Here is a 12,869-nt window from a genome sequence, read left to right on the forward strand (position 1 = left end):
ACGCGGTTATCTAAGTCAAGGTGCCCCCACATGGGATGTTTTACTGGATACAATATATAATTGGATTAATAGTACAGAAAAAACAAACAAACACAAAGAAAACAACAACAACAAAAAAGGAAAAAAAAAAAAAAGTTATCAACAACAGTAGCCTAAAGCAACAATATAATCACAAAATGACACTTAAATGGGTCAGTAACTAGTTGCCTAGGACAGTTTATCAATGCCAACAATGTAAATAATGCCAAAAATCAGCTTTAGTAATTTGAAATGAGTTGTTTTTTATATTCCTTTTTGAAAGAAGAAAACGACAACATTGTGATTTGCTTTGGGATATTATTCCACAAGGTTGCTCCAGCATATTTAATGCATTTTTTCCCAGAATTGGAATTTATTTGCTGAATATATATAGACTCTTTCTTAGCAGTTTCATAATGTTTAAAATAATGTGCGGTTCTTATTTTTCAATCGAAGTTGATAATGGACAAAATCTCTTGTGCTTGAGCTCCAAAGGTTGATAAAAATTTGGTGATTTGTGAGATGATTAATCAAAAAAATAAGCCAGTGGCTATTTGACCGGCTCCGGTCTTTTGTTCGCAAACACTATTTGACCAGTCATGACGTATTTTTTTGTTATGCCTCTTCCAAAGCAAAAGACGAGAGGAGAAAAAAGATAAAAGTGTTTATATAACTTCTAAATTCAATAGCCTAGCTTTATTCAACTGAATCAGCGGCGCGTATGATATTTCTCGGACTGGTATCCCGGATGCAACCTAGTTCGTACCCTGAAAAGATCGAGAGAAAAATTTTAAAATAGCGGAAGTCGCTGATCGCAGTTTTCGCAAACATTTTAAAATTTTTCCCCTGAAAAGATTGAGAGAAAGATAGCACAAAGTCGCTGATCGCAGTTTCCGCTAACCGTAACCCTTACCCTAACGCTAACCCTCGCTCATCGCAGTTTCCGCAAACATTTTTTCGCAGTTTCCGCTAACCGCAGTTTCCGCTTACCCTGACTCGGCCCTAACTCTAACAATCGAGTAATCTATGCTCTCTAACCCTCGCTGATCGCAGTTTTTGCAAACATTTTTTCGCAGTTTCCGCTAACCTTTACCCTAACCATAAAGTAATCTATGATGCTCTCTAACCCTCGCTGATCGCAGTTTCCGCAAATATTTTTCCGCAGTTTCCGCTAACCCTAACCCTCGAGTTTGTTTGCAGAAACTCCGATCAGCGAGTTCGGCTTTGTGCTATTAAACTGCGATCAGCGACTTCGGCTTTTTTAATTTTTTCTCTTGATATTTTCAAGGTACGAACTGAGGGTACGAACTGTTCAGGGTACGAACTAGGTTGCACCCGGTATCCCTAAGGGTATGAATTCGATACTACCCGGAAGTGGTTTATTTTAAACTAAATTGCCTGATAAAAAACACTACCGGTACCTAAAAGCAAACTAAACATTGATGAAACCATTTTTTTAAAAGAAATACGGTATTGTGACTTTTTACTGCCACCAAACTAACTTGTTGAAAGCAAAAATGTAATGCGTCATTTGGCAAACACAGTCACATCCTCTTATGACGAACGAAAACTTACCCAGAGAAATTCTCAAATTCCAGCAACTTAAAAATAACTCTGAAAATACATAAAACATTGGGCTGTAGGCTACTCAAATTAAAAGTTGACCACAAAAATGCAGCAGCCTAACGATTGAGTCACTTCCGGTCAAAATTTAGTTTAAAAAAAAGAACACTTCCGGGTAGTATCGAACTCATACCCTTAGGAACACCAGCTCGAGAAATATTGTATGCGCCGCTAATCCAGTTGAATAAAACTGCTGAGTTTAGAAGTTATATCGGCATTTTTTTCTCATTTTTTCTCTCATCTTTTGCTTTGGAAGAGAAGGTGAAAAGTATGTCATGACCGGTCAAAAAGTGTTTTAGATTAAAAGAACGGAGCCGGTCAAATAGCCACTGCCAAAAAATAATGTGGCAAAATTTTTTAATCTGACACTTTAACACCAGTTATTTAGACAAGCATTATAAACAAGGTTGTAATGATTTATATCATTGACCAGGCATTTGTAACCTTTTTCACTGGAGGGCTAAATACAAAATTTTGAATGATAACGCGGGCCACATGATTTTTTCAGAAAAAATTAGTGTCATAAAACTACTTTCCTATGAAAGTAGTTTATGTAGTTAAGAAATAGATTTAATGCAGTCCCCGACACACTTTTGCGACAGTATATTGAAAAACTGTGAATAATTGTCGATGGAAGATGAGGAAACTAAATTCAGTCAAGCGTATTTAATCACAGATTAATGTGATTTTTGCTGTTGCAGATCTTTGCAAACTTTTGGAATATATATTTGCTTTCACAGAACTACAAGCAACTCGATGTTGACTTTTTAAATGTTAGTCCGATAGTTGCCCTCTTTGCTTTCCTTTGCAATATTTCATCTTAAGAGAAAAATTGCTTGCAGCAATATGTGCTTCCACAAAGCGAAATGGTTTTTCAGGCATGGTTGACAAGATTCTGATGCTTCCCCCTAACATAGTTTTTATAAAAGTTCACCAAATTGTTTTCAACAGTAGACTATCTGTGTAACACCAACAACTCCATCAAGTATCAACTACAGCAGTGCTTCCCAACCTTTTTCAGTTCGCAACCCACTTTCAATGCAAGTTTTATTGTGCGACTCACCATGAGATATGACATCTTTAATGTGGCATCTTTCTTTACTACTGGCGTACGTAGGGATGGGCAAAATAGAATATCGAATATAGAATAACCGGTTGTAGAGTCTAACCGGTTTCAAAATGCATGTGAAATCGGATAATTGAAACCGCTTTAACGATTTACTTCGTACTAGTCCGTTTGATCGCAACGAATTCGCTGCAGCGAAAGTAGAATTGTTTATCGATTCAGTGCGATGCGGCGTCGGAAAAACGCACGAGTTTCATTGTTCGCATTAAAGAGATCTTTCTTGTCAAGCGCTTTGTAGTCCTCACAGTCTTGCGGAAGTGTGGCACGAAACAGCTTAATCCGCTTTCAGGATTTTTTTCTATTTCGGTACCACAAACCTAAGTTGTTTCTGGTAGAATACAAGGGTCGACTTGCCTTTGCTGAACCACCCAACATCGTGAGCTCCCACTCTCGTATGCAGGGCAACGTCGACCACAGGGTGTGCGAATTAGCGATCCTCCCCGCAGAAGTACGTACGGGTAGTTGGCTTTGTCCTTTTACTGTACTACCGCAAAGCAAGGGGGGGGGAGTAACTTTTTTTAGGGGGGGCCAAAAAATTTAAATGGGCAAAATCATTATAATTATAGTTGTTGCTCGAGAATGTTGGGATTTTGCCAGGGGGGCAAATTTTTTTTAGGGGGGGCGAGGCCCCCCTGACCCCCGGCTGGTTACGGGCCTGTACTACCGATATGCCAGTACAGTGACATGGATGACTTGTTGAGCTGTGGGATTGAAGATGCTGCTTGCACTAGTGAAGATGAATCAGCAAATTTGGCTTCTCCTGCTTCAAAAATAGATAGGATCTCACGTTGTTGAAAGCAACCACTACATCTCTTCAAAACGCCCTTGTTTGATGGAAAGCAAAACAAAAACCAATTTTATTGTTTCTATCAGTTAGTTTCAAAATATTTTTGTGTACCTGCTACATCTGCTTCTTCAGAGAGATGTTTTTCAAGTGCAGGTTTAACTGCCACCAACTTGAGATCTCGTTTGACTGGTGAAAATTTAGAAAGCCTAAATTTTTATGATGTTCATTGTTTTTGTAAAGTCATAAAAATCATTAAAATGTGTCGATGGTAAAAACTGTCAATTATTCTAGAATAGATATCTGTATTCTATATTCGGTTTCAGTATTCTAGAATATTCTAGAATAGCTAATTATTCTATTTTGCCCATCCCTAGGCGTACGTACGTACTGAAATAGTTAATGCGACACAACACATCTAATTGTTGCATAGTTGTTACATTGTTGCATAATTGTTACGTAATGATTATGCAATAATTTGCTGATTGAATAGAAAACAGGGTCCACAATTCATGAAAATGGAAAGTCAACAAATGAAGTGAAGATAAAAGTAGCGATGGCCAAGGCGCAGTACTGTTCAAGACCAAACTGCGGCTTGTGAGATCCATAGTAATGTCTGTATTTTTAGAAAATTTTAACATTTAGAAATGCTTCGCGACCCACCGGTTGGGAAGCACTGAACTACAGTGACTGTACAATGCCATTGCGAAAGTATGCAACGCAGCATTCTTGCATCACAAAGCGCAATATTTTTGTACGGAATGGCCCGTTTCGGTGAGTTCGATCCCTTAACGCAGTGGTTCCCAAAGTGGGCGCCAGCGCCCCCCTGGGGGCGTTGGCGACCATGAAGGGGGCGCTGGCTATAAAGTGGGCGATTGGGGGGCGCTGGGAGTAAATCAGGGCAGTTACAAGAAAAAGTTTGCAAAGGATTTTTTGTCATGCAATCATGTTGGCAACGTCGCTTTGCAGTGCCTTACAAGTTTGTTGAGGTCGTAACGCATGACTTAGCCTACTTTGAAGCACTGCGAATATGCAAACCCGATCTTTTGAGCGCTTCCTGCTCCACACCGAAGTACGATGGCTTTCCAAGGGAAATTGCCTTGCACGATTTTAATCGCTGTTTGAAACTGTCGTGGAATTTCCATAGAGTTGTGACCCTGGCCTTGCGAATGACGTCTTGGTTGTGAGAAATGATATCGCCTACTTGTCAGACATATTTTCCAAATTTAATGAGTCTATCCCTTCACGGTAACGAAGTAAATCTAATCAAGGTGAAATCGGCACTGTCTGGGTTCAGTGATAAGCTCGCGTTCTATCAGCGAAATTTAGCTAGACGAGAATTTTTCCAAATCTCAAGCTTGCATCAACTTGATACCAGTGATAGAGGCATATCTGATGTTGATGGAGACGTACAGCAATCATCTTCAAGAAGTACACAAAGACATGGGAGTTCGATTCCATGATGTATTTCAGTTGTTTGTTTGATCTTTATCCTGCATTGCGGGAAAGCGGACTTGAGCGCTATGCATCGGTGTACGCCTTCCGACGTACACCTGACCCACGCTGCAGCCGACGGCAATGTCTGTTTCCGGTTGTCTACTCTACTTATGACTTAAATTTGGTACTACCCATTACTCGAAATCGATCACTGGGTAGAGGCAATTATCGTAAAGTTTCTTGCCCAGAGAAACAACAGCAAGTGCGGGTGGCTGGAGTCGAACATGCAGGCTCTCGACTGCGAGCCCAACACGCTAACCACTCGGCCACTGCTGGCGAGTCTGACTGGATAATCGACCCATTCTGTGATATTTCCGAACATGGAATTCTTGAGAAGGAACGGATAACATTGCAAGGCGATTTTGCACTCAAACCGAAGTTCAATATCTCGCACCAATCGTTCTGGTTACAGAACCAAATCAAAGAGAAATACCCTCACGTGTGAAATCGGGTCAAATTTTTTATCATAGTCTTTCCCGGCTCATACTTGGTGGAGCGTGCTTTCAGTGCCGTGACAACGCTTCTGGATAATAAAAGAAACCGTCTTGACATACTTAGATAGAGGGAGACTTAAGATTGTTCCTATCCAAACTGGAGCCCGATGTCAAGAGGCTGATGACATTGCACCAACCTCATCTGTCTCATTAGAGTTGGACTTGAATGGAAAATAACTTTGGTTTTACTTTTTTGTCGAGGGGGCGTTTGATACTCTGTTTGTTGTCCAGGGGGGCGCTATTAAAAAAAAGTTTGGGAAACACTGCCTTAACGGGAGATTTTTTCAATTTTTTTTTATTATGGGGTACCGTAGCCTAATTATCATTGCCGTTTTAGGGTTAGAGGTTAGGAACTCACCGAATCGGACTCACCGAATAGTAGCAGACCCATTTTTGTACATAACCCAAAAAAAAAAAAAAAAAAAACCCTAACCCAAAGTACTACTGGTTAGTGGTTAGGCTTGTGATGATTCTTTGGTAGCTTACTTCCTTTTTAAATCTGATTTTAATACATTTGAGATAATTAGCTTCGCAAGAAGGATTTAAATCACAAATAGGTCCAAAAATTTAGTAAATAGTAGTATCTATGTTGTAATTAAAAACTAAATAACTTCTGCCCAAATGCTAATCCTAACACACTTATTGTTGTCTTAATATATCTGCCTTGATAGCCATTTTTTTGAAATCATTTTCAAACCTTGAACAAATCTATTCAGGTTCATGCATTGTGTTGCTATAGAAAGGGCTACTGGCTAGGCCAGGGCTGTGGAGTCGGACTGATTTTGGCATGTCGGAACCGGGCAGGGTTGAGAAAAACCCGGGTTTTTTTAAAAAGCCCAACCCGCATGAAAAAAACCCGGGTTTTTTTTAGTTTTATTCAAAAAAGATGCAAAAAAGGTAGATTCATGCTGATTTTACCTCACATAGGGGAAACTCGTGTAATTTGGACCCCTTAAGCAAAATCTGTGATAATAACGAAAGTCCTTGATCGATTTCTTCCAAACTTCACTTGTTTATTTACATACATGAAAGGTACGACATAACGAAGTATCGGGCTTAAATCATTTAAACTGCAGGTAGCACTGCCAAATTTAATTTTTTCATGTGAGGGTCCAATTTACACAACAGTTGGGTAAAATGGACCTCTTTCATACCTGGCCAAAACATACAACTTAATATACAATTTTATTCAGATAGCACCTAACATCACTCTATAAGTTTCTAATTCAATGGCACTTGCAGGTAAATAGTCAATTTCATCTTTTTCAAATAAGGGGTCCAATTTACACAGTGTGATTGTGCAAACTGGACCCATCGATAACTCACAAAAATAGAACATCCCATGCACAAGTTTTTGTTACAGAAACAGAGATTTATGAACAGTTGTCGCAGTAATATAATACTTGGAATCTCGAATATCAGCACACGCTTCATGGGCCCATTCCTTGCATTTTTTACATTGAATCCAGTCTTCATCTGTGGAATCTCCACACACCAGGCGGATGGAATTTTGTTTGTTGTCTGTTTTTCTTCTGTTCAGTTTTTTGCGCACCGCCTCTTTTCATTTTAGGTGTTGCAATTGTCATATCATTATCTCTTATTTTCAGAGTGTTTTTATGAGAACTTGTCAAAATTGTGGCTTTTGATGATTTTCTCCGATTATACTAATCATTCGCTATGTCCGCTTGCAGCAGATTGCGCATCAACATGGGTTACTTGACAGGGTTCCATGTGATTTTATGAGCCGTAGGCCTACTGCTTCCATGCTGGCTCAAGGCAGATTGGAAGAGGGTGATATGTCACTAGATTATTACCCGATTTATCCTCACTGCGTTATGCAAGAATCAATCGGTACCTTTTTTAAAGTCTTTGGTATGACCCGACCTGGAAGCGAACCCAGGGCTTTTAGTATCAGGATTTATACATCGGAATCGCTTTGGTAGAGGGCTGATATCTGTTACAGATATATATCTGCTAACATATCTAAAGTTTAATACCCCAAGAAAATAGTTTATGTTATCTGCCTCCACGTGTAATTTGGACCCCTGGGTCCAAATTACACATTTTATCGGGGTCCATTTTACACAACCCTAAGCTAAAATTTCTTTCAGGCTCGTCACTAACATCTAAAACTGAGAGTCTAATACTGTCATGGTAGCCTATCTGTGAATGTTGTAGTTGTCTCGAAACTTTAAAATTATTTTCCTACCTGCCTCTGGCCTCCGGTTATATCGAAATAACGCATGAACCAAAATAAGATCAAGCACCCCTAATAGTTTACTTGCGTTTTCGTAACTACGCCACAAAAGAAATGAGATCAAATGCAACTGCTACCACGTGGTCTTGCTAACCTCTTCCATCTCACGTGGTCTTCGTGACGTCACCTACCGCTATTAGTCTCAAATCAGCCGGGGTCCATTTTACACGAGGATCCAATTTACACCACTTTCCCCTACTACTTTTTACCAATCAAGTGCCTCTCACTCACAGTACATGCTGGTATAACTCAATAAAATAATGCACTGGGGCTGTTTAACTATAAGGCCTTCTTGCATAAATGAGTTTTAGTGTAGTACAAAGTGGCATTACTTAATTTTTGTGTACAGAAATATCCACTGTGTTTTCAATATATCCTTGGAAATTTACTTCAGAATCCCATCCTTAAGTCCAAATTTGAAGTTTGTTTTAAGTACCTTGTGGTACTTTGGTTCATTTTTTCAATTTTCTGATAGAAATTGGACAAATATGATGCTCTGGGTTTTTTTTAAGTGGGTTTTTTAAAAAAAAACACCCGGGTTTTTTGGGTTGGGTAAAATACCGACAACCCTGGAACCGGGTCATTACAAAAGAGTCGATTTTTACTTGATACAAACTATAGCAATCGATATACACAGGTCTTGACAATGTGCAAACTGGAGCAATAACCGGGGCCGATGTAATTAATTTTAAATATTAAGCTACATTTATTATACTTTATATATATATATCCCTTTAGAATGAAAGTTTTGAGAGCTCAATTTGCCAAAGTGTGATACCAATCACTGAATCTCAAATCACTGCAAAAGTCTCAATTTTTCGTTAAAAAGACAACAATTCTTTCCCAATTACCAGTGTTGCCAGACTTATTTTAAATTTCCAGAACAATTGCCAAAATCGACTTCGTTGTTTAAATGGTAATAATAGCACAAAAATAACTTAAAATTACACAAAATGTACACAAAGATTATGAACTGTTACTCAAACTATCAGCAATTTTGGTTAATAACAGATCATTCTCTAGTCAAATTTTAAGCTGCACTTTGTCATGACCTGTGTATAAAGATCGACATGTACAAAACGATGCATAACAAAATTGTGTTTGCAATCTTTTTTCAAAATATTGTTTCTTGTTCTTCGTATTGTGCTCTAAAACTTGACCAGAAAATAAAAGTGTTAGTTCTTGTCAGTCATTGTGAGTATCGCCATTTCCACCACGACTCCGTCCTCGAACATAGCTTTGGTGATTGCCGACGCAGATACATGAATGGCGCATTAGCGTCGGCAAGAAAATGCCGAGGCCACATGAGCGATTGTAAGGTTAGAGTTGGTGTTAGACATTCCTCCCAGTCGTTATGCCGCAGCCATAGATTTAATCCTTAGTCAACACCCTGATGGAGCTCTGCGAAAAAAGCGTGTGGATGGGTGTCAAAGCATGAAAGCAGCAAAACGTGGTCGCTTCATTGCTAACGGCGAAGACAGTGTACTGTAGATGTACAGCTAAGCGATGAGCCTCTTGGTGCTGCTTGCAGTATCCCGATTGTGCCGAAATTATGTTAGTGTACTGCATACGTAAATCGAGGCAATCTTCTCGCAGGGAGCTATTAATTTGTTACCGGTACCTGGTTGAGCAATTAACATTATTTTATGATAATTTAACGTCGCTAGATGTCGAATTAATGTAAAACAAACGTAAATTTCTTATTAGGCATTGTTGTTACGCAATATAACCTTCCGGGAAATTAAATTGATTTGTGCTGACTCGAATGTTGAATCAACCCAAAATTAACTTTCTTTTCCCTCGAGTTATTTAACGTCAATTACCGTAACAGCGTGCGTAATCGCGTTGCTCGCTTTATCGCTACTTTTGTTATTATTACATCACAACAAATCAAACAATGTGGTCATGCTAGACTACTCGAGTACATTTTTTGCTTCTCGTTTTACATGTTTTGGTACAATTTTTTTGTAATAAACGTTCACAGCAATTGCCAAGGCAATTTCAACTTTTGCCGTTTGGCCTCGGCAACGTTTTTGCCAAGTAAAAATATTTTAAAGACTGCGACTTGAATGAGGTTAGATTTTAGAAAATGAAAAATAAAATGAAAAAAATGTGGCAACACTGAAGTTAGAGTCGTATATTTTTCATCGGACTACACAGGTCTTGTTACCACACTACCTTGTTCGGTCTTTCTAAATTGTCAGTTTTAATGTCATGCAGATTTGTAATATTATTTCTTGTTAATACTACAGTAGCAAGTTGGTGATACAAAATGGCTGACCAACCAGATCTTGTTCAAAAAGCAAAATTAGCTGAACAAGCTGAACGATACGATGATATGTCAGATGCGATGAAAAAGTATGTTCTTGCTTTGGAACGTGACCTAAGCATTGATGAGAGAAATTTGCTCTCAGTTGCTTACAAGAATGTGGTGGGAGCCCGACGATCATCCTGGCGCGTTGTGTCGTCAATTGAAGCTAAAGTGGAAGGCTCAGAAGCTAAGCTTGCTTCAGCAAAATTGTATAAAGAAAAAATTGAGGGTGAACTCAATAAAATCTGTGAAGATGTTTTATCGTTGCTGAATGATCACCTGATCCCAAGATCCGAAAAATCTGATCCAGATGCATCAAAATCTGAAGACAAAAAAACAGCTCATGAAAGCCAAGTTTTCTACTTGAAAATGAAAGGTGACTACAGACGCTACATTGCTGAAGTTGCAACAGCAGAGAAAAAGGACAAAAATATTGAAGATTCCGAGGCGGCTTATTCGAAAGCGATGGAAATCAGCGAAAAATATATGCAGCCAACTCACCCGATCAGACTCGGGTTGGCTCTCAATTTCTCAGTATTTTATTATGAAATCCAGAACGATCCTTCCAAGGCTTGTGATCTGGCTAAACGGGCATTTGATGATGCTATTTCCCAACTTGATCAGTTAAGTGAAGATAGTTACAAGGACAGCACGTTGATTATGCAGCTACTTCGTGACAACCTCACGTTGTGGACCGTCGATCAACCAGCTGATGAAGAACCAACGGATGATTAAACTTTAGAAATTTTTGTCAAGATCCACTTTTCAATAATTCTCTTAGATTAGATGGCATATCTAAAGTTAGTGTGTTGATGCAAGGAAAATGGACAGAAATTCTATTCTTTGCAGTTTTAAAACAATGCTTCATAAATGTACTAATAATAATTACAGTGGATGTCATATTGTCATAACCACTTAAAAGGATTCTGTTGTTTTAGATAAATGGTGTGAAGTTTTTTTTTTATTCCATCAAATTTCTGGGAACATCCCTCCATGAATCAATTGTCTCACCAGATATATTTCACGGATGAATAACGCTTTTTCGTCGGAAAACCATGTTTTTTTTAAATCACTGGTTGGTTTGTCGCAAATGTAAAAAGTATTTCTTGGTCCGCATAAAGCTAAGATTTGTCTTTTGTGTTATTCGTTTTGTGGCGTCTGTTTCGAAAACTGTAGAACTTTTTTTAATGCGTTTTCAAACATATTTTAAATCCAATTGATTGCAACCAACGTTGGAGATCTTTTCATTATTTGCAATTTGTGTGGCATCTGGACATATGGAAGATCATCAATTGCGCTAAAAACCCGGATGGTAGTGATGGCATTTCTATCCTGTTCATTTATTGCTTGCTCATTCAGTTCTTTTGAGCCTACCGTGTATTCTGCATTAATCTTTTTTCATTTTCTCCTCTCAAAGGACATACATTTCCAAAATATCTTTCCTGACCATCAAGGCACAGTTAGCGAAAAGCTGCTGTTTATTGATCTGGTTGATGGATGTTTGTTAATGCCAAGATGGTTATTCGGTTTCTTAAAGCAAAGTTCTGTAATGGTCACGTCTGCATTCACCTCATTTTTGTCCTTGCATGAACAGTTTGTATGGATCAATTGTGCATGTACCAATTTCTTACGATAATTGTATCAACTTTCAGTTTTGTGTTCAAAAGCTTTCTGCTGTTCATGTCTGACTAGACGTCATCTGGAAAACAGGTTTTCACTGCACCGCTGTATAAAATCTTTCAAAGTTTGGCTTTCCTAATTTGAACAATTCTAAACAAAATCAATTTAAAATTTCACGTCGACCCTTGCTTGTGCTATGATGTTATTTAGCAAATAATTCTGTATTTGTAATTTTGGTAACATGCCTGCATGTCCTATATCGCTGTAAATACAGGTATTGTATTAATCCTGGCTATTGGTTTAGAACAGGGTTACTCAACCCGTTTGTGTGTGTGAACTCTAGAGTTGCTAGACCATTTAAGAGATTATCTCGACCTCAAGTGGTCAATAATATTTTAAAAAGGCTTAAAATCATGTACACAATCCATCAATGCAGTTTGTTTGCTATACACAATCCATCAATATCATACAGTTTGTTTGCTGTACACAATCCATCAATACAGTTTGTTTGCTGTACACAATCCATCAATACAGTTTGTTTGCTGTAGGTCAGTTTGCAGAGTGTGGATTCCTTTGTAGGAATCTCCGTTTGTTTCAAAGAAGCGTGGTCTTCATCCCGAAACATCTGTGTTGATCAGTTGTCTGGAGCGACTTCCCCATTTCTCTCTATCGTTGACAACTTCAATTTTCAAATTCATTTTTGTCGGTTCATCCTTCACGGTGTCTTCCCATGTTTTTTTGGTCTTCTCTTGCTTTTCCTGTCACTACCTTATTCCAAACTCGCTTTGTCAAACTGTTTTCGTTCAAAATCTCGGACCGATGTCCACGCAATTACTCTTCAATACCAGTCCACTCAATGTGAGGAATGCTATTCTGGCTTTGGAGGCCCAGTCTATGATGAAAAAGACGTGGGCAAAAGTCACATTAAATTGGGGGTCTGGGGGACATGGTACTTTTAGCTTTTCTTTTCTAGTGTTTCGGTTTTCTTGGACTTTTTGTACCTTTTTTTTTTAAAAGTGCGTGCCCTTCTAGTTATTTTTCTCCAGAGAGATTTGTCACTAGCAAGTTGTTCCCATGATCCAGATCAATGTTTGCATGGTTGAGGGAGACTTTCAGTTGATCTTTTTCTTTGTATCTCA

At 38.6% G+C, this 12,869-nt stretch overlaps 1 pseudogene; it reads left to right on the forward strand.

The window, feature by feature from the left end:
* The first annotated feature begins 10,023 nt into the window (after window positions 1-10,023).
* Window positions 10,024-12,021, forward strand: LOC145781861 (14-3-3 protein zeta pseudogene; annotated as a pseudogene).
* The last annotated feature ends 848 nt before the right edge of the window (window positions 12,022-12,869 follow it).

Source organism: Aplidium turbinatum, chromosome 13 (assembly GCF_918807975.1).
Source record: "Aplidium turbinatum chromosome 13, kaAplTurb1.1, whole genome shotgun sequence".
Taxonomy (NCBI): domain Eukaryota; kingdom Metazoa; phylum Chordata; class Ascidiacea; order Aplousobranchia; family Polyclinidae; genus Aplidium; species Aplidium turbinatum.